This window comes from Hypanus sabinus, chromosome 19 (genome assembly GCF_030144855.1).
Source record: "Hypanus sabinus isolate sHypSab1 chromosome 19, sHypSab1.hap1, whole genome shotgun sequence".
NCBI classification, from domain to species: Eukaryota; Metazoa; Chordata; class Chondrichthyes; order Myliobatiformes; family Dasyatidae; genus Hypanus; species Hypanus sabinus.
The window spans coordinates 19,055,468-19,080,629 of NC_082724.1; positions in this window are offsets into that span (position 1 = coordinate 19,055,468).

Here is a 25,162-nt window from a genome sequence, read left to right on the forward strand (position 1 = left end):
TCGATTCCATTCCATTGGAATCAAGCTGCCAGTGATGGCCATTCGTTAAGACCGAATAAACGCAACATTATTTGGAAATTGCCATTGAACCCAAAGTTTAGTGATTGCTGTAAATACATTTAAGATCGCTAACATAACTAAAGGCTCAGGAAATGAAGGATTAGTTATCAGTGGCATGCACTGCGAGCTCTGTGTAGACGTGAAAAGGTCCAAGGAAAGATTATTAGGTCCTTCAGCTGAACCAGTTGACATTAAAGAAGACAACTATTACAAAAACGGAGAGGGGTGCTGACAAAATTGAACTTGGTGTGTGCGTAGGGCGTTATTTTGCCGTTACGGGTCTATGATTTACTCTTAAACAGTCCAGTGCCACGTGACCTTTGCCCGCTCAATTACTCAAAACAAACTTAAACGTATAAAAGTCAGTGTCAGTCAAAAACATTACACATTGAATAATGATATGTGATCTGTTGGAATAACAAACACACAGGACTTCTGCAGGTAGATGCCTGGTTGAGAACAAATATATCTGGCATTTTGCATTTTTGTTATCATTTTAGAATGACAAATCAGTTTTTGATCATGTAAAGATATGAGTATGTTATAGAATAGTCGATACACTATATTTATGGATTATTGCTGACGTATACTTCAAACAAAACCACACTAATATAAATGATTAAATATTTGGTCACAATGTCGAACATCTCTCTGTTTTCTTTAACATTTAACCCAAAGCGTTTTGAGGTTTCACTAACTTCATTACATTGTACAAAAATAATTAGAACATGTCTTACCCTTATGAGTGAGATAAATGGTAACAGTTCAAAGAAAGGATACACTGTCAGAGATAATCCTATTCATTACATAGAATGCAACAATGTAAGAACCGATGAATTCTGGACTCCATAACTTCATAGGCGAACACAATGAGTTCTGAATTAAGATTAAATGCATTAACTGACGAAGTATGTTTGCAATTTTATCACAAATTATTATTTAAATGGAAGTTGAACTTTGAAAAAGTAAACTTGTTTTAAATGTAAACACTGAAATACCGCAGAAAATGTTCACATTTGCAAAATAGTCCGAAGACGAATTCGATTTATTGCGTTCAGATTCGAGTTCACTTCACACATTATTAATACGCGTCTGGAAACGTAATTCTCACAAATGAATGGAAATCATTACTTTTTTTCAAAAGTTAACGGAAAAATACCAACGACAATTAAAAAATCTTTATAATTTTAACGAATATAGTCATTACTGTCGGCCGGATATCGTTAGTAATTCAAATTAAATATCAATTGGAAATGCGATTTTGTTATGCAACGATAACTAATTCATATCATCCATTTTTCAACGTATAACTAATTAGGAAGGTCAATGCCTATCAATATAAAGGAAATACAATTTATTGTCCGAAAATGTTCATTCATTCTTCATTTGAATATTCTCCATTGCGACTAGGGATAGAAGGAAGAAGATAATCTGGTAATGTCAAGTGTGAGAAACTATTTAATTAAGATAGGATTATTCGCGATGTTAACGGAAAAAATGCCTTAATAAAATTGACACCTAGTTAGCAACCACCCGTTTTATTCAAGGCAATTCAATCAATTTACATTTCTACCGAGTGTTTCGCCGCACTAACAAAACTCCGACCCAGTGAAGTCCATTGTTTTTCAGGGACAAATCAATTATACTTCAGTAGATAGCTGGACAGAAGTGTTCGAAAATGTACGAAAATGGACAAAAGGAAATTAAAAAATTTAAAGAGGAAAGGGCGGTGGGCAGAATTTCTCACTACCAGTTGGTACTTTAGGAAGTTCGCCATATTTAAAGAACTCTGAAAATTTGAGAAGTATTAACTTTTCCCAAGAGTTAGGTTGACAAAAAAAGACAAGGAACCCTAGGGGTGAGAAGGTGTGGAGAGGAAAGACTGCCGTTGATGTGATTGACATTTACAGAATAACAATGTCAGCACTGTGCTCCTGTAAGAGGATTCAACCTGATGGTTATCAGATGAGCTACTGGCCAAGGCCAGTGAAATCAAACACAGCTGGCCAATATTATGCCAATGTTCTATTACTTAGTAATAAAGCGGTATCCAAACCGAACACTCATTTGGTATTTCTAAACGTGCACCTTTTGGGAAAAGAACCTATTGGCTTTAGAGTGAGCCAAACTACAGTTTCCCAACTTTCATAAGTCAATGTCCAGCGCAGGAATTAAGGTAAAACTTTAATTCTACAAAGGATATATCAGATACCAAATTCAGTCCGTGAGTAAACCATTAGAAATTACATTTGAATTGTATTTGGAACTTACAAATACCCCAGATATTTGGTCAAAATATTTAATAAAGTTAAATCTTGGCAGACGTATTTTCTTAGCTTTGCCACAGCGTCCTGTAACTTACATTAACTCATACCTGCTAGGAAATATTAGATGTGGGAAACATAGTATGGAGATAAAGTTTTATTTTTGTACGTGATATTCAGTCTACCCATGAGCCATTCAGGTATGTTACTTATTTCCAAATTAAACAATAATGTTAAAAAAAACAGTCGTATGAAATGACCGTCCATAGCAGGATTCAAATCAAGGCATGGCTACAAATCACACAGATCGATACACAACTGCAGTGCAACGCTAATGAGAAGGGCAGAGTAAAGGTGACACATCACGCAATAACGGTTGGTATGCAGAGAGCACATGCTAGAATTAATGCAGTGGGATGATTAGGTTAAATGGGCAATTAACCTTTCATTTCATTGGAGAATTTCTCCTAATTTGGCCTAATGGCTAAAATTATTACGACTATTTAGTAGAATGATTGTAATGACATAACCCCCTTTTCTCTTAAAACAAAAACATTCCGAACTCATCGTTAAGAAAATAATCAAGGCTTCTCACAAGAGGGGAAAGGAGAACGGGCTGTTTACTTCTGGAACTGTCATTCTGGCAAGTGTTTCTGCCTCCTATTAACGTCATGTCATTTTCTTCGCTAAAGAACATATGCCATAAAGCACAATCCCATACGCTTTCATTAAGTTTCATTTGTATGCAGTGATTTGGAGAACCTCACAGTTTGGGTCTGATACTGACCACGACTCCGTATCTTCGTTCCACTGCAATACATGATATTTGGAGACTTCTCAACCGTCAAATGTTGTTTCCGCTCGGGGAGGTTGTACCATGCAATCCCTCTGCCGCCTTCAGACTAATTTCAGTTAATGAAACATTTTGAAAGTAACATTATATCAGGGACAATCTTCCCCGCAACTCGGCTCGATTGTAGCATCATGTTTACATCGATATACATTTGTGACAATATATAATTTAAACACACTTGATATTACACAGAAGAGCTATCCTGTCAAAATGTACTGCCATAGAAAGTGTCATTAAATAATTGGTTTAAGCGTCCCTGATAGGATGAGATTTATTTTAATTTTGTAAGCATCAATTCCTTCCATAGTCGTTATCACACTGATTAGTGTCCATTAACTTCAACAGAATTAAACTGTGTTTCAGGCACATTAGCCGCGGAACTCCCTGAAATAGAACTTCATTTGTGGGAGGCTTTTAGCGTTGGCCCCGCATGAGAAAAGCGATACATGAAAGTGCAATTTCCTTTCCCCACTGCCAGCACCAACATTGAAAATATTTTGAACAACAACCTCATAATATCAAAATAATGTCCGCGTTAAATTATTAAATCTGGAATAATTTAAACTGCAATTATCCGCGGCATGTATTGATTCAATGTGGAAAAGAGTTCAATAGGATATAATTGTCTCCTATCTGAGTTTGAACTGTCTTAAATGTGTGACCGATTCGGAAAAAAACTATAAATTATCTGAGGAAAAATAATATGATTAATTCTTGCCCTTGTTCCGCTTAGACGATGTTTTTCTATGTTACGCAGCAATGGTGATGAGACATTTTGAATCACGCCAAGCATTTCCCAAGCTATGGATGCCAGAATATGAAAAGTATTTTTTAAGCTTTCAAGAGTCCATTATCTTACTAAGCCAGTTACAATACTGTCATTCATAAAATCTGTTTCCTGCCATGTTTTGTGTGTATGTATATATATATATATATATATATATATATCCTCAAGGCATTGCATCCCGAAGGCTGTTTTCTCTTTACTTTCACAAAAGTGAAGCGCAGAAGATAGGCCATTGCCCGGGTTCCGTTGTAGAAATTACAGTATTTATTTCTTCAAGGTTTGCGCATTAACTGAAGACACCTCGAGACGTGTAACCGACCAGTTTACAGGAAGAAGCAAGCATTCTGGGTGTTTCACAGACACCGAGTACATCTCGTAGGAATAAAGATGCACAGGAACAGTGCAAGCATTCTGCAGAATGCACCCTAAGTTATGTTTTAAAATATAGAAAGAGTTCTAGTATTGACTACAATGTACCTTCTCCCACAGCGTATTCACATTTGGTTAAATAAACCAGAACCCTATATTCCTCTTCCCACTTCTGTTCGAGTATCCAGCACCTTAATGTTCCTCTGGAATTAGTAGGCTCTTCGTGGCTGTTGACAGAATACACCGTCACTTCATCTTTTTCCCTGCATCCCAGGATGACACCAAACTTCATGGTGGGAAAGAAAACGCACCTAAAAACTTTCTTCTAAAATAGTCATTTAAAAAATCTCTTTTCCCATCTTCACTCAAAGAAACCAATTTGCCCAAGGTAGCTTAGTAGCAACATGTGATGTACAAAGATTTGCCAGCCCTGCGCGGATTGTAAAATACAAGTACTTAAACAGCACGCTGAATGGTTCGCTTGATTTTATAAGCTTCATTCTTGCGTTATCTATGGTTAAATTCGGCAAAATGGTTTTTCTTCGGTGCTTTCTAAATAATGATTTGAAATGGACTTTGCCATCCGCAGTTTAAAATTGCCTGTGGAGAGTTTTATTTTAAAAAAACCGTAATTCCGGTGATGAACAGGGACACTGGTTATAATTACCCACCCTATTATTTGGTTTCTAATGCACTGCGATTGTCTGATGGAGCTGGGGGGAACTATTTCGAGTGTCGCGCGGATTAAAGTATCAGAAGCTTTGTCAGACTTTTGGAAGAGTCCTTGTCATTCAGGCTCCTGAATTAAGCCTAAATTAGTTTGAGAGTTATTGGTCCATCAGTGATTCATAATATTTGAGGTTCTTAATTCTTGAGCCAGATATAGTCGCTGCCCTCAATATCTCAGAGCCTGTGAAGATGACTTCACTCGTAGTCACTGTCCCTTCTTTCCGCCTCACCGCTTCAGAGAGGCGGCAAATGCTCCGAACAAAAAATAATTAATGTATGTCGCCTACTCCTTGTACTACGAAAAGATGCCAAGGTGATTGTTTTATAACCATGTTAGTACTGAGGCAAGCCACTGATCCCCAAAGATAGTTTGAACATTTGGATGAGTAGGGGCTTAAACCCGGCGCTGCCCTTGTCTTCAGAAGTGGCATTGCGTTCTATAACTGACTGTGGAAAACAAGCTGTGCTAAATTCAATCATCCAACCGGAACCTTGGATAGAAATGGCATCAAAACAGAACATTTACTCTCTTTTCCAGAAGTAATTATTATTAAACTAGCACAGTACGAGAAATTGATTCATCTGCGCACTTGTCTTGAAGGGCAGCAAGATAACTGGGTAGTCAGTCCCCGGGGTGAAATGCTACGTTCTCCGAATCTACCTTCAGTACTTGATGGCACCGAGAGTCCCGAGTCTTCAGGCGACAGACAGGCACGTTGTAAATCTCTCCAAGACTCCACAAGCATTCATTTAGATCTCTTGGGAAAATGCTTTCTGATTCTCTTTTGTTTAAACTCTTTTGTTGTTCCAGCCAAGCCCTCAAGTTGAAATTAATTCTATTGAAATTGACATTGCTGACTAAAATCAAAAGTTAAAAAAAACACGCTGTAATGTTTTTGCGTTACAGAGGCCATCACATTTCCAAAGGCTCTTAATCTACAAATAAATTTAATAACCAGTCACTTTAGGACAGTGGATGAGAATACAATGCGTTAATTGTTAACCTTTTCTGGTATTAACCGGTGCTAGATGTTCCACCGTCGCCTCAAGTCGCAAAAGTAGGCCTCCACTACGCATCTGAAGAACCGTTAGAATTTTACACAGATAAACTTTCGTCGGATTTAACGATCGCATACGTGTAACGAAAAGGTGCGTCTGTGTGACAGGGATTGAGAGTGCCGGTTGAGATGTTTCTACATGGATAGGATCAATTAGAAAACTGAATTATTCTATATTAATATTGTGCTGTGTGTAGTTCTTCATATTTTATACAGCGATTTTTAACGGAAACAGATCTACACCGAAATATGTTAGAATGTGTAGCACAATTGATAGCCTTTTTATTTTAGTTGTTCTTGTTCATGTTGGACTAAAATGTCACCCAAATCATTCTTTATTAAAACTAGCTCCTAATAATAATGGTTATCGTAAATTTATGCAAAAATAAGCAATATTTCGACTCACTGTAAATCCCAAACCTTACAACTTATTTTAATAAAGCTTTCTTTTTTATATTTTATAGTTCCCTAGAGATATAATCAGAAGTCTAATAAATCCTGTAGTACACATTTGGAAGGAAAACACACAAAAACTACTTTTTTCCCCCATGTGGCAGCATAACATAATTCAAAAACAGTCAGTTTTCAAGTACTGCACTGATTTATATCAGGAGTAACCCTTTTATAACACGCCCAAGATATGCCACTCTAAGGTCACATCTTTTTAAAATACTAGTTTCTAATTTGAAGCTCTCTAACAAAAGCACAGGAAAATATAGATGTATGCCTTCATAATATGTCAAATATTAGGTGTCAGTGGCATAAATTCCTGAAGAAGACATTTACACATTTACAGATATTGCCAATGTTTTATCATTTTTAGCTATTGTAGGAACCTTTTGAAAGTAAAAATAAGAAAATACAGTTACCAATAAGAACATTGATTTGTTCTGCATATATGTTCCTACTTATTTCACTGTTAGTTGGCAAAAACTTCATTTTGGAACCAAATGTTGTTGTGGCATCATGCCCATTTCTAAGCTTGAGCACATAATATGGACTACCTTGAAATACTGATGTTGTACTGAGTCAGTGCTGTACTGTCAAACATATCAAATTATATACAGTTTGTTAAATCTGCCTGTACCCGAGATTCAGATGTTAAAGAAATGATTTACAAAGCTATTTGAAGAACAACAGAAGTTTCTGCCCTTTTCACAGTACATTTCCCTCAGTCTATATGTTAAAATATAATATATTCCTTTTAGTCGAGAGCAGGGGATTGACTAGAGGAAAATAAAATGAACACTGGATAAAATTACTGCAGTGTTTACCAAATACCTTCATAAAAATTATGAGAACCCCCCCCCATCAATACTTTTGAAGAGGTGTAATAAGGAACCATTAAGATACAAGTTGCATCACTTTGATAGTTTTTAAACATTGACTTTGTGCTTGTGAGCTTCATGCTGAATTGCCTCTGTGTGATGAACTGAGACAGAGACTGTGGGCCCACTCTGGCTGCTCCCGGCCCTGGCTTTGTGGACTCAATTTTGCTCTGAATGCCAATGCTTGCTTTAGTGTTTGCATGATTTGATCTGATTTGTTTTTCTTTGGGTGTTGGGTGTTGGTCTTTTTTTAAAATAAGGTACTTTTGTGTTTCTTGTTTTGTGGTTACCCATGAGCAGATGAATCTTGAGTTTGTATAAATTATACATACTTTGATAATAAAATGTACTTTTTGAGCTTTGAATTCCACAGACTCTTCTCAAACTGTAATTAGCTGCTTACATTCTATGGTATATATTTATAGCAAAACCATCAGCACTAGTTGACATCATCTAAGAATTGTATACAACTTCAAGATTTCCGTTCATGCCTAATTTAACAGGAAAATCCTTTATTTTGTGATTCACTGTTACATTATTTCTTTACAACAATCAAGGGAATTCAGCAAATTGACAAAATAAAACCCCTGATATTTATGTCTGGAAAATAGTCTAAAAATGTCATGTATTTTTACATAAATTGTAGGTGAGAGTTTTAAAGTACTGTATATCGAGGCTTAATTACTGTTTAACAAACTTGCTTCACCATAAAACCTAATTTTATGTGTGTAGATTAAAATTTCCTGTCATACATATTTCAAAATATAATGGATTTTTAAATAAAATTGTCAATACTAATATGTACTTAAGTTTTTACTTTAACATATACTTTCCAATCTTTATTTACATTCCATTCAAAGTTTAACAAGTTAATTGAAAATGCGTTTTTTCTGTCTTTAAGGATTATGCTATATGGTTGGCTGCTCTGTCTTTTTGATGATATTAGAGCTGCTGGTCAGCAGGGCACCCTTTCAAACAGCATCTAACAGCAATAGGCATAGATGTCAGCATTAGGACTCAAAATGTAAACATTTACCAGCAATTTTCATTCACTCTAAATTTCAATGTATATTTTCTCCACTATATTCATTCAATAGTCATATGAAGTTAAAGGCCATTTTTTAATTTACTTACCACAGGGATTACTAAATCTATGTAGGGATTTTCTTTTACTTTGTTCTGCTGTCAACTGCAAATCTAAGCCACCGAGACAGACAACACAATTACCACCAGTTCAAATGCAACCTTTAATTCAAGTTACGTCTGAATGTCAGAAAGTAGATTTTAATTTCAAATGTACATTGAAGTTTAAAGTTGCCAATACCTGGAGGTACATGTTTACATTTTTCTGAGCTCTAATGTCTGTACTTCTACAAAATTAAAAAAAAATCTTTCTTGTGTTAACTTATTATTTGAATTGTGCTGCATTTTGATTTGTTCTTTAAAACTTCAGTGATATTAAAATATGTTGAGCATAGCAAAGTAGTGAATTTTGCTGACTCTTTAATTGGAGATAATGAACTATAGATTTTTAATTTATTACTGAAGTGGCCTTAATTAAAGAAGGGATCTCATCCACTATTCTTCATAAAGCCTTTGTACCTCCTACAATAATTACAAAATGGCCTCATAACCAATAACTACATATATAATGGTTATCTTTTACAAAGTTGCTTTTGTTTAGAGTAATATAATGACGAACTTTGAAAGAATTAGAAGCCTTCAGAGGTCTCATATTTCAAAATACCTTCAATTAACATCATTTAAACAAGTTATAATTTCTTAAAAGCAAACCAAGTGTTCTATAACATTCAAACCATCTGTTCATATGATGTCATGGATATATAACAGTTAGATTTCTCAATTTGTTTTCTATGGGACTGATCTTAGATATTGCATCTTTGATTTTTTAATCTTTGATATCCACTGTATATAATAGCTTCAACAAGAGTATTCATGTAGATAGGTATTATATTCAATCTTTCAGAAAATATACGTATTGAAGCTATTTACTAATCATCTTTCCAAAGTAAATATTTTATTCTTGTGGCCCAAAACAGCATAATTATAATTTTAAAATAGTAACTAGGAGACTGCATCATTAATTTCAGTATGCATTGCAAAAATCCAAGTAATATATTTCAGTACTCATGAGACTTTTAATCAGACTAGAATATTGGCATAACCCAACAAACAAAGACCAGGTTATAGATATTCTGAGACTTCTTTGTTTGAGCATAGTTATTGGAAATGGAGGATATTTATTTTGGTTTCCAAATGACTATAGCATTTCTGCCACTATCCTTCAGAGCTGCAGTTTGCCACTGATTCACAGTTCTGGAGATGGGTGACACCTCCAGCCCAACTCTGATTAGTTGTTGTCATTAATGGCACGGAGAATGTTGTGGAAAAGCATGCTGAACAATTTTGTAGAGTACACAAAAATCTCTTCAGTGGAGCAGGTAAGTTCAGTCAAATTCAAAAAGTGTGCGATGCCTTTGATGCGAAAGGCCACAATGGACAGCATCTGACCTTCTGTGTTACCTCACTCATTGACCTTAATGTTATATCAGCCATGGCTGATGTACAAGCAACAACTCCATTCATTTGACAGAGCCACCAGCCTTCATTAGAAAAGTGCGCTGGGGTTAAATTTATTGTTTTTTTTACTTAACTAGATTTTAACTAGATTTATTTTAGAATTTTTAAATTTCATATATTTATGGACCTAAGAATTTGAGAAGCTGGGAGAAGGAGCATGCCAGTTGGCCCCTTAACCTTGCTCCACTACTCAATATGATCATAGCTGATCTGTTCTAGACCTCCATTCCTCCTTGGCACCAGCAATTTCCCTGTTAGTTCTGAACAATTACTGACTCCCCCTTTCAGTCCTTTTATGATCTAACTTCCACAGCTCTCGGGGTTAAAGAATCTAGAGATTCATCACTCTCTGTAAAGGAAGACGTTCCTGTGTATCGCAGTTTTAAATGATCACTTCCTAATCTTGTAACCATGTCCTTTCAGGTATATTTAAAACTTGTGGGGGAAGCCTTTGACAGCAGTGCAGTTTTAAATACTGACAGGGCACTGCTTGGGAGAGGACCTCAAGCTCCACCACCTGAAGTCTGATGACCACTCACAGCCACTTAATATTTACGGAATACTCAGCAGGTCAGGCAGCATTTGTGATGAGAGAAACAACGCTTCACACTGCAAGTCATTGAACTTTTATTTTCAGAAGCCACTTTGATGAAAAATCCTTGAACTGCCCAATCTTGATGTATCACACACTGTGAGATGATGCGATTGCTGGCAATTTTCTGCCTGTTGTTTTTGTATGTTCCTAAGAAGCCAAAATACAGTATTAGTTTTGTGCACCAAAACAGATTCTTCCCTATGAAAAACAGTCTGAGTATAAATTGACTAGCCCTAAGATCTAACTTTCATAGCCAGGTTTTAGACAGAGAAATAAAATATTAAACATAAATATCACAGTTTTTATGAGGATAATAATTTAAAGTTTTTCAATCCTTTGTACTGCCACGTAGAATATTCTGAAAACGTAAAAACTAAAAGAGACATAGAGATTTGCTTAGACTTGTGATGTAATTTAGAATGGAGTGATAGAATAATTGCAGCAACACTAATCAATTGGGTAGCATATTAAACTGAAACAATTATCATCAGCTACATTGTTTAGTTTCACTCTAGGTACAAATGAAATATTTTATCTATCAGCGTGTAGTTTTTCTGTAAGTTACTAGAAATTATATGCACTTTGAAAATATAAAATAACAACATTTTAAGTTTGGATGGGAATACATAGAGGCCTTTGAAAATATTGATTTGAGATGAATGTAAATAAATTTCTGATAAATTAGAAAGTAATTAACTAGTTTTGTATTCATACTTCAATAAAATCGAGGAAGGCATCTTGACAGTGAGATAGCAAACATTAACCATTGCACAGTGCATAAGTCTGGGAGACCAGCTTGTAAAAGATATTGCTTTTTTAGCCTACATTATTTTACACTTACACAGCCTATATATTTAATATATTTTATATGTTTATATTTCTTAGTTCAACCCAGTTTTGCAATAAATGTCACTTATTTTATAAGTAACATTTATCTTAATCTTGTACTATTAAGTACTCTGTTATTAAAACCAGTTTTATGGAGCACACTTTGCTGAATAAATATATAAATAATGACAAAACTGCATATTTCAAAGGTGTTTAAGATTAATTAAAGATAGGTTTCCACAAGGAACTCAAAGGTGTAAATCAGGACAACACATTAAAAATTAAATTTGCCCTTTACTCTAACTTGTACAGGAACCAAAAATGTGTCGGATTTTACATGTTGATCTCCAGATAGGTTAATTCTGAATTTAAATCTATTTGCTCTCACTAATGTTTTACTGAGGACATATTTCATACCAGGGACTGGCGTGCAAAGATTTTTACACATATTTCTTACAAATTTTTACAAATTTACACAAATTGAGTTTTTGTAATGCTCATTGCATTGCAATTTAATACAATAATAATAATAAGTACTTTATTAATCCTGAACGGGAAATTAATTTGTTACTGCAACAACATTTAAAAACACAAACAACAGTGTGCAGTCTTAGCTAATAATAAAGTACTGAAAATAACACATACAATAATAATTTACCAACGTGCAATAGTAATGAACAAAATAATAAAGCAGAGACTATTGTACTATGATGTGTGTCCTCTTGTCGCACAGAGATGAACTGTTGTGTATGCTTATTGCATTTGGTAGGAAAGATTTTCTGTAATGATCCTTGTGCCAGTGGAGCTGAATGAGTCTGTTCAAAAGGGTTCTCTGCTGCTTATTCAGTAGGTCATAGAGAAGATGTGCCTGATTGTCCATAATGGATATCAGCTTGTTTAGTGACCTTCTCTCCACCACTAACCTGAAAGAGTCCCTGCTGTAGCTAAGGATGGATCAGCCTTTTTGATGAGTTTATTAAGTCTTCTTGCATCACCAGTACCAATGCTGCTCGCCGGACACAAAGCCGCAAAGAAGACTGCACTCACTGCGACAGAAAGGTAAAAGATCTCCAACATCCTGCTGCTCACATTGAAGGATTTCAGCTTCCTTCGAAAATAGAGTCTGCTCATCCCCTTCTTGTAAACAGCCTTGGTGTTGCTGCCTTTAAGTTGAGTGAGAGGAACTTAAATGCTTGAGTGACTCCCTGTCAAACCTAGGCCATAATAAAATATAAAATCAAAGTTACTTAATAATATTATTTCAGTTAAATCTCTCAATAAAGGAAATATTCCACTTTCTTAGTTGACATGAATATCGCTAAAATGTTCAGGACTATAAAGAGCTCAAGTGCGATTCTATCTTGCATAAGTCTGCTCTTCTTTTTACATTCAACTGGCTGTAATCAAAGCAGAAGTGATTCCTACTGAATGAACAGTTTTTAACAGTCAGACATTCTTATCATAAAAAATACACCCCTTCTGAAAGAGAAATTAGAGTAACTCCCACTACTGTGTTCATATCATGGAATTTTAACATCATGCTTTGAATCTGTCTTGAAACTCACAAGGAATAACACCAGAGACAATTGAAGATTGAAGATGAGTTACTTACTTCTGTTTATTCAGGAAAATGCAATGTATCTCTTGGATGAATTATATCACATGGTTGGTTATGCAATTAGTATCCTGCCTGCATTTCCAAATGATACTTTGGAAGTACAGCTGGTATGTTTAATTCAAATTATAGACTTAAAATCTCTTTCATATAAACCAAGAATGACATGCTGGTAAGCAATTGATTAAAAATACATCAAAAAGTAATAGAACCACATGCCAAAACTTTTAAAAAAATGAAATAACAAAGTACACTGAGGATCTTGATTAAATACCTTTCCAAGAATATTCTGAATTACCCAATGGTTTCAATCAGGCAAATTCCAAAATAAAACAGTGTCCAGAAGAAAACTAAATTTCAAACAGACTGCAGACAATTTGCTAATTCTTACTGGTAAGTGCATCCAATAGAAAAATATTACATTCATATATGTTATTGAATATGACTATTGTTCCATCAATGTCTCTTTGGCCATCCTCATCTTTTCAAAAACCACATAATCCATAAAGGCCCTGGTTCTGAACACTGCTAACTTGGGAGATCTGGCATGACTAGTTACAAAAATACCCTATTACCCAAGGGAGAAAGAAATCACTTCCAAATACCAAAAGCAACAGCCACTGTAAACTGTGTAATATGTAAAATATTAAGTTGCATTCTAATTTTTTCTGTATCTGAAAACTGCACAACTTCAAAAATGGTGAATTTCAATGAGGGTCCTCCTGCCACATCTTCAACACAATCTAGAAAAGAGGGACAAAGAGCACCATTGGCTTTCCCAGGTTACCCAATGTTCTTTGTATGGAAAATAATGAACAATTAAGTTGATGAGAATTCAGTTCCTCTGCAGATGGTGACAGAAAGTGGAAGGGCTGGTAATCTCCCCACAACAATATTTCAGGCTGTACATACAGGAAAAGAGAGGGGAAAATTAGAGAAATCCTAATTTTATGAATCAATGGTAATTTTCTACATTTATTCAGACCTCCTATTCTAACAAATTAATTAGATGATAGGAAAAGGTCAAAACAATTGAAGGTAAGGTAAGCATTTTTGTCAAATTAAACAACGAATTTCAGACATCAATTATTTTCATTATCTTTTATCATATATTCTGCCTGTTACTACTCCACAAAAATATTACTGGAATTAAGTTTATTCGAGGATTCTTGGGACTTGTGAAGTAACAGATGGTCACAGTTACATTGTCCTAAGAATCACTGTCCCACGAGACTGAGCTCTCAAACGAGTTGTGTGCAGCATGTACATTTTTTAAAACATTTGTTATTAACCAATTTTTTGAATAAAGAATTTTATAACAAAAGAAACATTTATAAACTGACAAAACACAACTGAACTTTTTTTAGATGCTAGGACTCAAAGTTAAAGTATCACTTATCGCACTGTTAAGCCATTATTCTGGAATATTATTGTTCAAATATGTAATGCCAGCTGTTTGTTGCTATAGAAACAGGGAACATAGCCCAGAATTCATTCCATTCTCATTACTGTATGGCTCTGAACTTTAACGTTGTACAACAATGACTTGCATTTACATAGTGACTTAAATATTAAATAAATGGCACAAGACAATCTATGCATAGACATAATGGAATGAACATCCAGTTAAAGGAGGAGAAATTCATGATGTGCTCTAGCCTTGATTTTAAGGATGTTTTTCATAGAGAAGTTTACTAGAGAACACAAGCCATGTGTTGGGAGATAGTGCCACCAATGCTGGACAAAAAGTGGAGGGAGTGATGGTATTAGATTTGCTGACTGTGAAGTTCTAAATTCAAATGAAGACTTTAAGCCCTGTCGGATATAAATAGACACGAGTACTCTCACTGAAGGGAAATTATACCATAACTACCCAACCTTCAAAGATTAGTTCACTTTCCTGTTTATTCTCCATTGCAAGTTTCAGCTGCCAATACCAACTATTTGAGCAGTGGGTCTCCTCTCTTTAACAAGGAAAAGATACTTCTAGCTAATAATGTAGTTTAAAACACAGTTCATTTATATTCAGTGGTACACACTTAATTCCAAACAATACTCATAATGCACATTTAAAACTCACAGGATTTCTATCATATACATTTCCAAATTCTCACAGAGGATTTCTGTCTTATAAAACATTTCCAAATTACAAACCATTTCTAAAACACAAAGCACAAAAGACAAAGGATTTCCAAAACACAGGTACAAATCTTATAAACTAGAGAGGCATACCAATGATGCAGACAAAAAAGTCATCTGTCACAGAGACAGAAGCCAGAGGAATGGATTCTAGTTCACCCCATGTTTCTTCCAGGTTTCTTGATGTTCCTTACCCCATTCAAGTAAGTATGAATGGCTCTGTACATTTATATACCCTTTAATCTATTTGGGTGGAGACATCACACATATATGATATTTCCTTAGATACCCCTTTTAAACAAATGGTCTAAAAGCATCTTGAAGACATAGACCTCAGCTTAACATTCACAGTTCACAATTAATGCTGTAGAGCTAACTTCCTTGAGTACATAAGCCTCCTAGCATTGATAGATCAGTTATTATTATGCTAAATGATAATATCCATTTAGTCTGCCAACTTCCTTGAAATAAATAACTTGGTCAGCTTGTCTGTTTTGAAACAAGCCAAATTAAATAACCCTGCAATAAACCAGGTGAAACGAGCTACATCTGCTTCTCTACAGATAGAGCACCTGCAAAGCTTCTCTCTAGACAATACATTGTTTTAACTTCAGACTGATTACTGTTTGAATCTTACATGTTAAGAACTGAAGACTGACTCCCATTTATGACCAGAAGCTAAACAAAGCAATATTAGTTGGAATCATAAACAAAAGAAGATCTGCAGATTCTAGAAATCCGAGCAACACACACAAAATGCCGGAGGAACTCAGCAGGCCAGGCAGCATCTATTGAAAAGAGTACAGTCGATGTTTTTGACCGAGATCCTTCAGCAGTACTTGGAAGTTTACTTACAAATACTTGTGATTTTACAAGTAGTAGCTGAGTGCTTAGATAGCAAACTTAGCAAATAACCAAGAGGCCTAGGAAGAGAATATTCATCACAAGGGGGATAGTGATATATATGATGCAAAAAATATATAATGATTAGATAGGGAAGGGAGCGTGAGACAGGCTGGTGAAAATTACAAGATTTGGAAGCTGTGACTGAGCTCCAGGAGAGAAGGCCAGTGAGTGTGTGGGCAACTTGATGTTCAATATTGCTTTTATCATTCCCTTGAAATTGAAGTTAGCTTAACAACAAGTTTGTTGTTAACTGTGTCACAAGATGAAAGGAAGTAGGGTATTCACTGAAGCAAACAGAAAGGTTAGATCTTTGTAGAAAGAGAAAGTGGCAACAGAGGTGTTAATGGAAAGCAAGTAGATTGAGGAAGAGGAAATATTACTTCCAATGTTAGCCAGTAAAGAGACAAGAGAGAAAAAAAACTGGATAGCCCAAAGGGATCTAGAAAGCAGGAGATGAATCTTTTGAACACAATGAGTTGAGGAAAGCAGAAGAATGATTTAAAAGAAGTTCATAGGTGATATTTCAATTATAAACCTCTGTAGATTTGACACTGAGAATCTGTATTGATTTTAGCATCCTAACTGCATATGTGACTAAAATAGCTAAAAAAAAATAAAGTGGTTGTATCACCTCTACTGAGTTTTTGAGAAGTGGAGAGATATATTGGGACTCCCAGATTTCAAGGTCCCAGTCTTAAGACTTTACATCGCAAATTTGGTAGCAAGCTAATGTTCCTCCAGCATTTTTTGTGTGTTGCCTGGATTTTCAGCATCTGCAGATTTTCTCTTCTTTGTGTAATGACAGTATCTACTATTTTCAGGCAAGTTATATGCAACTGCAAATACTAATATATTTTAGGCCTGACTCCATTCACCTCGCCTATAGTCTAACAGAGGTGTCTGGTTGGATGTTCACTGAAATATGTTGTTGAAATATTTTCCAGTCTTTGGGCTGCACTCATAAAGTTATAGAGGACTACCACATGGAAATGGACCATTTGACTCAACTGGTCCATGACAAGACATCCATCCAGGCTGTTATAATTGCAAAGAAGGATGACTTTATAAGAGACAATTAAATGAAAAAAAAGGAAAAATAAGACAATAATGTTTTTTTCAGAGATCAATTCGAATTAGATATTTTGGGACAGGAAACTATTTTCCCCCTAAATGACTAGGCAGAATAATAGTTTGGCTTGGTCTAGATGAGCCAAACTGTTTGCGTCTGTGGTTTAGTGCTCTATGGCTCTATAAATGACCTTCAAACTACTAAACTGACAATATATTTAAAACAAGAAATTTTCCTTTTTGAGGAATGAACTGAGGAGATATATTACTTGATTTTTGAAGTTTTCTGTAATAATGGCACAATGTTTTAATGATTAAAGTTTTAACTGGCAGTTTTAACATATTAGCATTTTGATTCATCTCATTCTGAGCAATTAAATAAATGAAAAGAGTATTCCAAAGCTTATTATTTCAACTTTTAAAATAATGATTACACTTTATTCTGTAATTCAATAACCTTCATTTAATTTTAGTAAGCATCACAGTTGCTCATATAACCTTGATGGGTCTAGAATTCCATTTAGGTCTGGAAGGACAGTTTATACAGTGCACAGTCTCTAATCACCAGTAATAAGGTTCACTATTACAGAGGATGACAAACAGGAGATGATTTCTGATTTGGGATAGTGAGGTGAACTACATATACCTGTCTGGACATGCTCCCCCCCCCCCCCCCCCGCTGACTGCTCCTGTGGCTCCTCCCACGGACCCCGCTATAAAGGCGATTGGGGACACCGCCTCGGCTCAGTCTCCAGGATGCAGTGTGGTGGTCAATTGCACTGATGCCTAGTGGGCTGACACCTCCAGTTAGGCCGGAACCAGCACAAACACCGTCTCTGGTGCAATCACCACCGGCACCTGTGCAATCACAGCCGGTGCTATGTAGATTGCAGTGACAGATTCAACCACCTGATAGACTTAACCTGTAAATATACTTGTAAGAAACTTCGCCCCATGGGGACTCTCTTTTAAAATGAAGGTGGGGGGTGAATGTGGTGAACTACATATACCTGTCTGGACTTGCCCCCCCCCCCCCCCGCTGACTGCTCTTGTGGCTCCTCCCACTGACCGTAGCTCTGCCCACGGACCCCGGTATAAAGGCGATTGGTGACGCTGCCTCGGCCTCAGTCTCCAGGATGCAGTGTGGTGGTCACTTGCTGCTTGTTCTTTCTTCCAGCCAATAAAAGCCTATATCTCACCTCATGTCTCCAAGAGTTATTGATGGTGCATCAGATAGAAAATACCCTGGAGTAAAGTTTTATAAGAACAGATGGGACAGGCTGTTGTTCTGTGTGAGGCAGGTACCTGGGAAATACAATTTACCGGTAAAAATGAGTAAAACGTTACGCATATATGTTCACTCTATCTACAGTATAAGCTTTATAGAGAGCACCAATCCTTGTTAAAATGTTGTATCTTTGTTGAAATGACTAACTAAAGGATTGAGCATGAAGTAGAGGTTTTGAGAACAAAAAGATCATGGTAATAATTAAAAATAAATAAAATGCAGTTATAATTCTGAAGTTTGACTTTCAAATGCAATGGTATTACTTTTCTGTTGGTTTCATGGTTAATCTAGAGTGCCTCTGAATCAAAAGGTGTCCAAGAAAAGGGACAAGGTTTAAGTAAGTCAGAATTCCTACTTCTGATTGATGGTCATTTCTGCAAAGTGGTCAAATGTCAACGCTGCAGGAATACAAATCATGCTTTTCCTATGCCAGGCTTTGCAGTGGCAAGCTTCTTGATTCTTCCACAGTTTAGAAACAACATGTAGAAATGGTACCATTTAGAACAACTCTATGTGGCTAACCTGGAGGAAATTTTGCAACCTATCGAGTTCAAATTGATTTCCTGACCTAATCCTATGAAGCAAGACATCCACTCTCAGAAAGCAAGAGAATAGTTAATGCAGAGAAAGCATAAAGTGAACTTAATGTACAACAGTTATGGTTTCCAATTCCCTGTTACCAGCACCTCCTGTAAAACTATCTCCCATGAAGTTTGGGGATACAGATTTATGATGCCTGACTTTGTGCAGTTGTAATGTAAAATATGTCATTTTATAAGACAAATATATTTATTAAGAATGCTACCATTTTGAAACACAATCAAAGGGTCTAAACAATGTTAGGCAAAAAACAGAAGAGAAATTAGGCTCCAATTATTGTATGGTCAGTAATCAAGTCAAATTTTGGTGATGAGTTTGGGTCAACCACGTTCATGAACCATTGAACTATCTACGTTGAGATGCGCTTGTGTTAGATTATGTCATAGTTCCATAGTCATAGAACGGTACAGCATATAAACAGGCCATCTGGCCCATCCATTGCACACTATGGTAATGCAGCAGATACTAGTAGTAATGTACTCAACCTTACTCTATTACAGCTCAGGGCATTGGATTTTGGAGTTCAGTCCTTGTGTCCTCTATTAGTATTTGTACGTCTTTCCTGTGGAATGTGTGGCTTTCCTCCGGGTACTTTCCACAGTCCAAAGATGTAGGTTAATTAGTCATTGTAAACTGTCCCATGATTTGTATAAGGCTGTGTTGCTGGCAGAGCAGCCCGAAGAGGGTTTAGGACCTATTCTGCAAAGGATCTCTAAAAAAAATAACGTAAATCTAGTCCATGCTGAACTATTATTATGTCTGGTCTCATTGACATACGCCTGGCCATTGCCCTTCATACCTCTTCCATCCATGTACTTATCCAAACTTCTCTTTAATGTCAAAATCAAACTTGAATCCACCACCTCAGTTGGTAGCTTGTTCCACACTCTCACCATCTTCTGAGTGAAAAAGCTTCCCCTCATGTTACCAGTCCATACACCTTTCATCCGTAAACCATGACCTCTGGTTCTAGTCTCGGCCAACCTCAGTGGAAAAAGGGTGCTTGCTTTTTACCCTATTTATGCCCCTCATAATTTAGTATACCTCTATCAAATCTCCCCTCATTCTCCTATGCTCCAGGGAATAAAGTCCTAACCTACTCAACCTTACTCTATAACTCAGGCCATTTAGTCCCAGCAACATCCATGTACGTTCAGGATTTTGACTCAGTGACCACAGATAAAGGGCAATACATTTCCAAATTATGAAGATTTACAAATTAGAGAGGAAATTTCAGGAGACAGACTTCTGATTCCATAATGGCTATAACATTCTGGGTGGTAGATCAGAGGGATCAGGAGATGTTGCTGCAGAAACCTGGATTAGTAGCAACTATGAAGGTTTTAATGCTACACACAGTTCTCAAGAGATTTGGAGGGAGGAAGATGACAAGCTAATTGGAAGAGCTTCTATGACCTAAACAATGAACCTTCTTTAAGGTTGTTGGAAATGCAGCAAGTGCAGGTTTCCCATCACAGTCATGACTTTTGCCTTGTAAGGAATGGGAAGAGATCAGGAATTCAGGAGCTGAATCACAAGGCGAAGGATACCATCCTCTAGAATTCTTCTGTATTCATGATGTTTAAGCAGCTGGTCCATTTGTTTCTGGCTAATGGCATTAAAGGGATTTGAAGGTCTAAGAGATTTGGTCAGATACTCTGTTGTTGGAATTGGCGTCTGTGGTGAGAATGTTAGTTGCATGTTTGTTGCCTGGGTCATGCTACATATGCATTTAAACTATTTCAATACCTGATATAAACCAAACAGCATGGAATCATCTGTGAAGATCCCCATTTCTGACCCTGTCATGCAGAATTGGTCATTGAGGAAGGACATAGCCATGAAGCATTTTGGCAGGATGCCCTAAAGCTAATATAATAGTTCTTTAGAAACCGCTGTTGCCTTTCTATCTTGTGGGAGGGACAGGTAAGACTGATGTTGGATTAGGTTAAAACATTGAGACATTTATTTGAGAAAATATAGGGAGTCTTTTGGTCAAGTTTGTTATTCATTTCTGGTACCATTTGGACAATGTCTTTCAGAAAACTTCAAATGGCAAAACAATGCAAAGGGATTAATTTTGATGAAAAAATTAATCATTTTATCAATTCTATTTAATCAGCACAAAAATATCAATTTTCAAAGTGAGAGTCAGCATGAAAAGTAGGGTGATTGGTTCACCTAAGAGAATTTTACATATGTACCAATGTGCAAGTAATGTCAATATTGCAGAAGTATGGTCACAGTAAATTTAGCATAAAACTGAGGTTATTTCTTCAGTTTATTGCTCAGTAGAAGTAAGTTCCAAACTATTAACATTGGAGAGTCAGTGCACCATCATAAATATCACAATCCAATATTCTGAGTCACCAAGCCAAAAAATACAGAAATGATCCAACAATAACATTGCCATTGAAAGGAAGCTAATCAGAGGTTACTGCTACAACTGTAACACCAATGACTAACCTGAAGGGAATCTGGACAAGGTGGGCCTAGATTCCTTCATTTTAGACATTGGGACTATGGGGTCCATTACAACAAAGCAAGAAGAGTAAGTTCCATAGAAAGGTAGCTATCCTTCCTTAAAGAGTACTAAATCATTATTAAACAACGTGAGAGGTGAAGCAACAATATCTCTGTAATAATTGGAAGGAACAATACAAATGAAACAAATAATTATTACATTTTTTTGAGGGATAACCTTAAATGAAGGAGCATTCCATAATGTGCAAGATAGTACTAATTTCAGTCTGTGACAACCATAAGTAGGCCAGATATTTTCAGCACCTTACCAAATTCCCTTTCTAGTAATTAATTGTAAACCAAGATAAATAAAGTTAAATGTTAATGTTGTGTTCTAATAACTCAGAATTATTCTCAAATACTTTTGCTAAAATTTCTCCTCAGAACTTAGTCATATTTTAATTACTGGAAGCAAATACAAAACCTGCAGATGCTGGAAGTCTGATTTAATTATTTTAATTATTTATTACTAACTGAATTAAGCTGGCTTCCTTAATTTCTCATTTGTTCAGTCTCTTTCATTGCATTTTCTTATTTCTCTGCCTCTCTACTTTGTCGTTCCACTTCACTTAATTTCTCTTCAGTGGATTAATTATTTTTAGTCTCTCAACATCTTGTCCACTACAATAAAGCATGAAGCACTTCTATAGAAGTTCAGATGGAGAGTTCTTGGGATGTCCAGGAATAGGATCAAAAGGAGACAGGAAAAAGAAAAGAACCGTGAGCCAGACATGACCTCAGTCAAATAAAACTGCGGCGAGTAGCAAGCGCACAGATCAGATTTGAAATGCAGAACTTGTGGCATATAGACTTGGAAAATTGGTTGTATAAACATCTATTTCATTGGCATATCATAAATATAACATTGCCAGAGTATAAAATCTAGTGCTCCTGGGCACAAAACTATCATAAGAATTTGGTGCAAGTTCTGAGAAACTGCCACTTACAGCTTTACAGGAAAAAATAAAAACTAACCAATGGATGGTGCCTGGAGGCAAGCCTTTACTTTATAATAACTGTTGATTTGTGTGTTGGGGCTAATCAGTACAGAGGAGTTACGCTAAGCTGTGTACCAAGAAAAGAACATGCACCCCAACAAGTCAAGGATAGTCTGACATGAACCCTACCCGAGAAACCCCCCTATAACTGACCTCGATCTTTCTCCGACATCCAGTCCCAAGTACCCTGGTCCCAGGTGCCTCCCTAACCTGCACAATAATTCACTAAGGCATTTGCTGAGTGCAAATGCCTAGAAAATGATGTGACGAATTTTTATTGGATCCAGCACCAACACACATCCGAGTCCTCTGTACAAAATATTGAAATTGGCCAAATGAGATTTGAAACAGAGCAAAGGTGGTTCACACCCAGTAACGTGAGCTAAAAGGGGACCACACTCATTTAGCACAGCTGTTGTCGCTCGGTTATGTATCTATCACAGCAGGTGTTAGCCCTTAATACAAAGTTCAAAGTTCGAAGTAAATTTACTTTCAAAGTATGCATATGTCACCATATACCACCCTGAGATTCATTTTCTTGTAGACATTCACAGAAGAACAAAGGAATATAATAGAATTGTAAATAATTTCTTTTAATGTACTATAAATCACATGTTTCATTATTCAAAGATAGTAACTCTGGAGTGGCAGCTGTTGGCATTTCTGTAAACCCTGACATGGAGCACTGCTAAAGTCATGACCATCAGGACTACAGATATATTGACCCTTTTATATCTGTGAATCCCACAGATCAAGCAAATTTAGAAACAACATTACAAATATATCAAACATTGCAGACTCATAATCAGAATATTAAAAATAGAAGATAGGTAATCAAAGATGAAGCCCGCACTTGCCTTTATTCCTTTCTTTAATCACTTTCAACACTTACTCCCTGAATATCATTCCATGGACTCCATCCTCCTGTTTGCAAGCACAGTGGATTCTGCTTAATTGGGACACATTGGGAGCAGTACATTTACGCCTAATTAAGTGGCTGCAACAATTAGCCAAAATTTCATCAAAATAGTTAAAAAGGCAAACTACTCTTTAACTGAGTAACAGAACTATGCATTTAAATGACATACATAACAAATTAGAATACTTTCAATACTATTACAGTGCTATAAAGCTGTGTTTTAGTTCTTAATAGTTGGTTTGGTGGCTGTCTGTCATATCTGACAAAGGCTGGAAGCCTGTGCAGAAGGATTTTAAAAGTTGAAATGCCATTGCAACTACCATTGGGCAGGAGGTACAGGAGCCCTAGGTTCCACCCCACTAGGCTCAGGAACAGTTATTACCCTATAATCATCAGGCTCCAGAACCAGCGTGGACCATTACTCTGAATTGATTCTATGACTTACAGACTCACTTTCAAGGACTCTTTCCAACTTATGCTCTCAGTATTATTTTTATTTTTTCTTCTTTTGCTCATTGATTGTTTGTTGGTCTTATTCTGCTTATGTCCAGGTTTTATAAAATTCTGTTGTAATCCATTGTATTCCGTTTTCCCTCAAATGCCTGCAAAAAATGGATCTCAGTGTAGTATACTGTAACATGGGCATACTTTGATAATAAATTTACTTTAAACTTTTGACTTTAATCCCATGACACAAGCTTAGTTTACAGCTCTTCTCTCTCGTACATCACATTCCTTCACGTCAAATTTGGTGACCATAACATTAACTGCCTGGATGTGAAGCAGCTTCAACTCTGTGTCATTTGTTCTAATAACTACTTCTTCGGTTTGGTGTCAATTTTCAATAAGTACTTTAGTTGGTTTACAATTTTAAAGATGCAAGTTGTTGTCATTAGCATAACAAATACAGAGAGTAAATACATTTCTGTATTTAGGAGAAAATATTTTAATGCACAACAAGGCAGGATATAATTGAAAATCCAAATGGTGAATGGGAACTCTGTCCAAAAAGCACATCTCCCGCACTTGAGGTAAAGACGTGTCCACGTACAGAAGCTGTTGTGGGACTGCAATCAGTACACTGTGCATGATTGATACAGTTCTTCTGGTTTCAATGTGTACAGCAACTTTAGTCATACACAAGATTACCCTAGGAGTTTTCATTCCATTGATGGATATCTATCTTTCATATCGACCAATGACCATACTGTCACCCTCACACATAAATCTCATAGCTGCACATGTAGCTATTCAAATACAATAACCAAATCAATGGTGCATTTTGAGAAGTCTAATAATGGCAGGACATACACAATGAATGGGAATCTTGCCAATAAGCCTGGCCACAGTATGAAACAATATGGAGGAATCCACTACCAACCATGACAGTGGCTCGTGCAGAAACTGGAACTCATCCATTCCAACATGAAATAATATGCCTCTAAATGCACATTTACAACCAATAATAAATACAAATTCAGCAACCAATTTCACAGTCTCCTCTACAACACAACCAGCAGCCATCTAGTGCCGTAGGAAAAACTTGGACTCCTGCTCTAGATATAGACAATAGACAATAGGTGCAGGAGTAGGCCATTTGCCCCTTCTAGCCAGCACCACCATTCACTGTGATC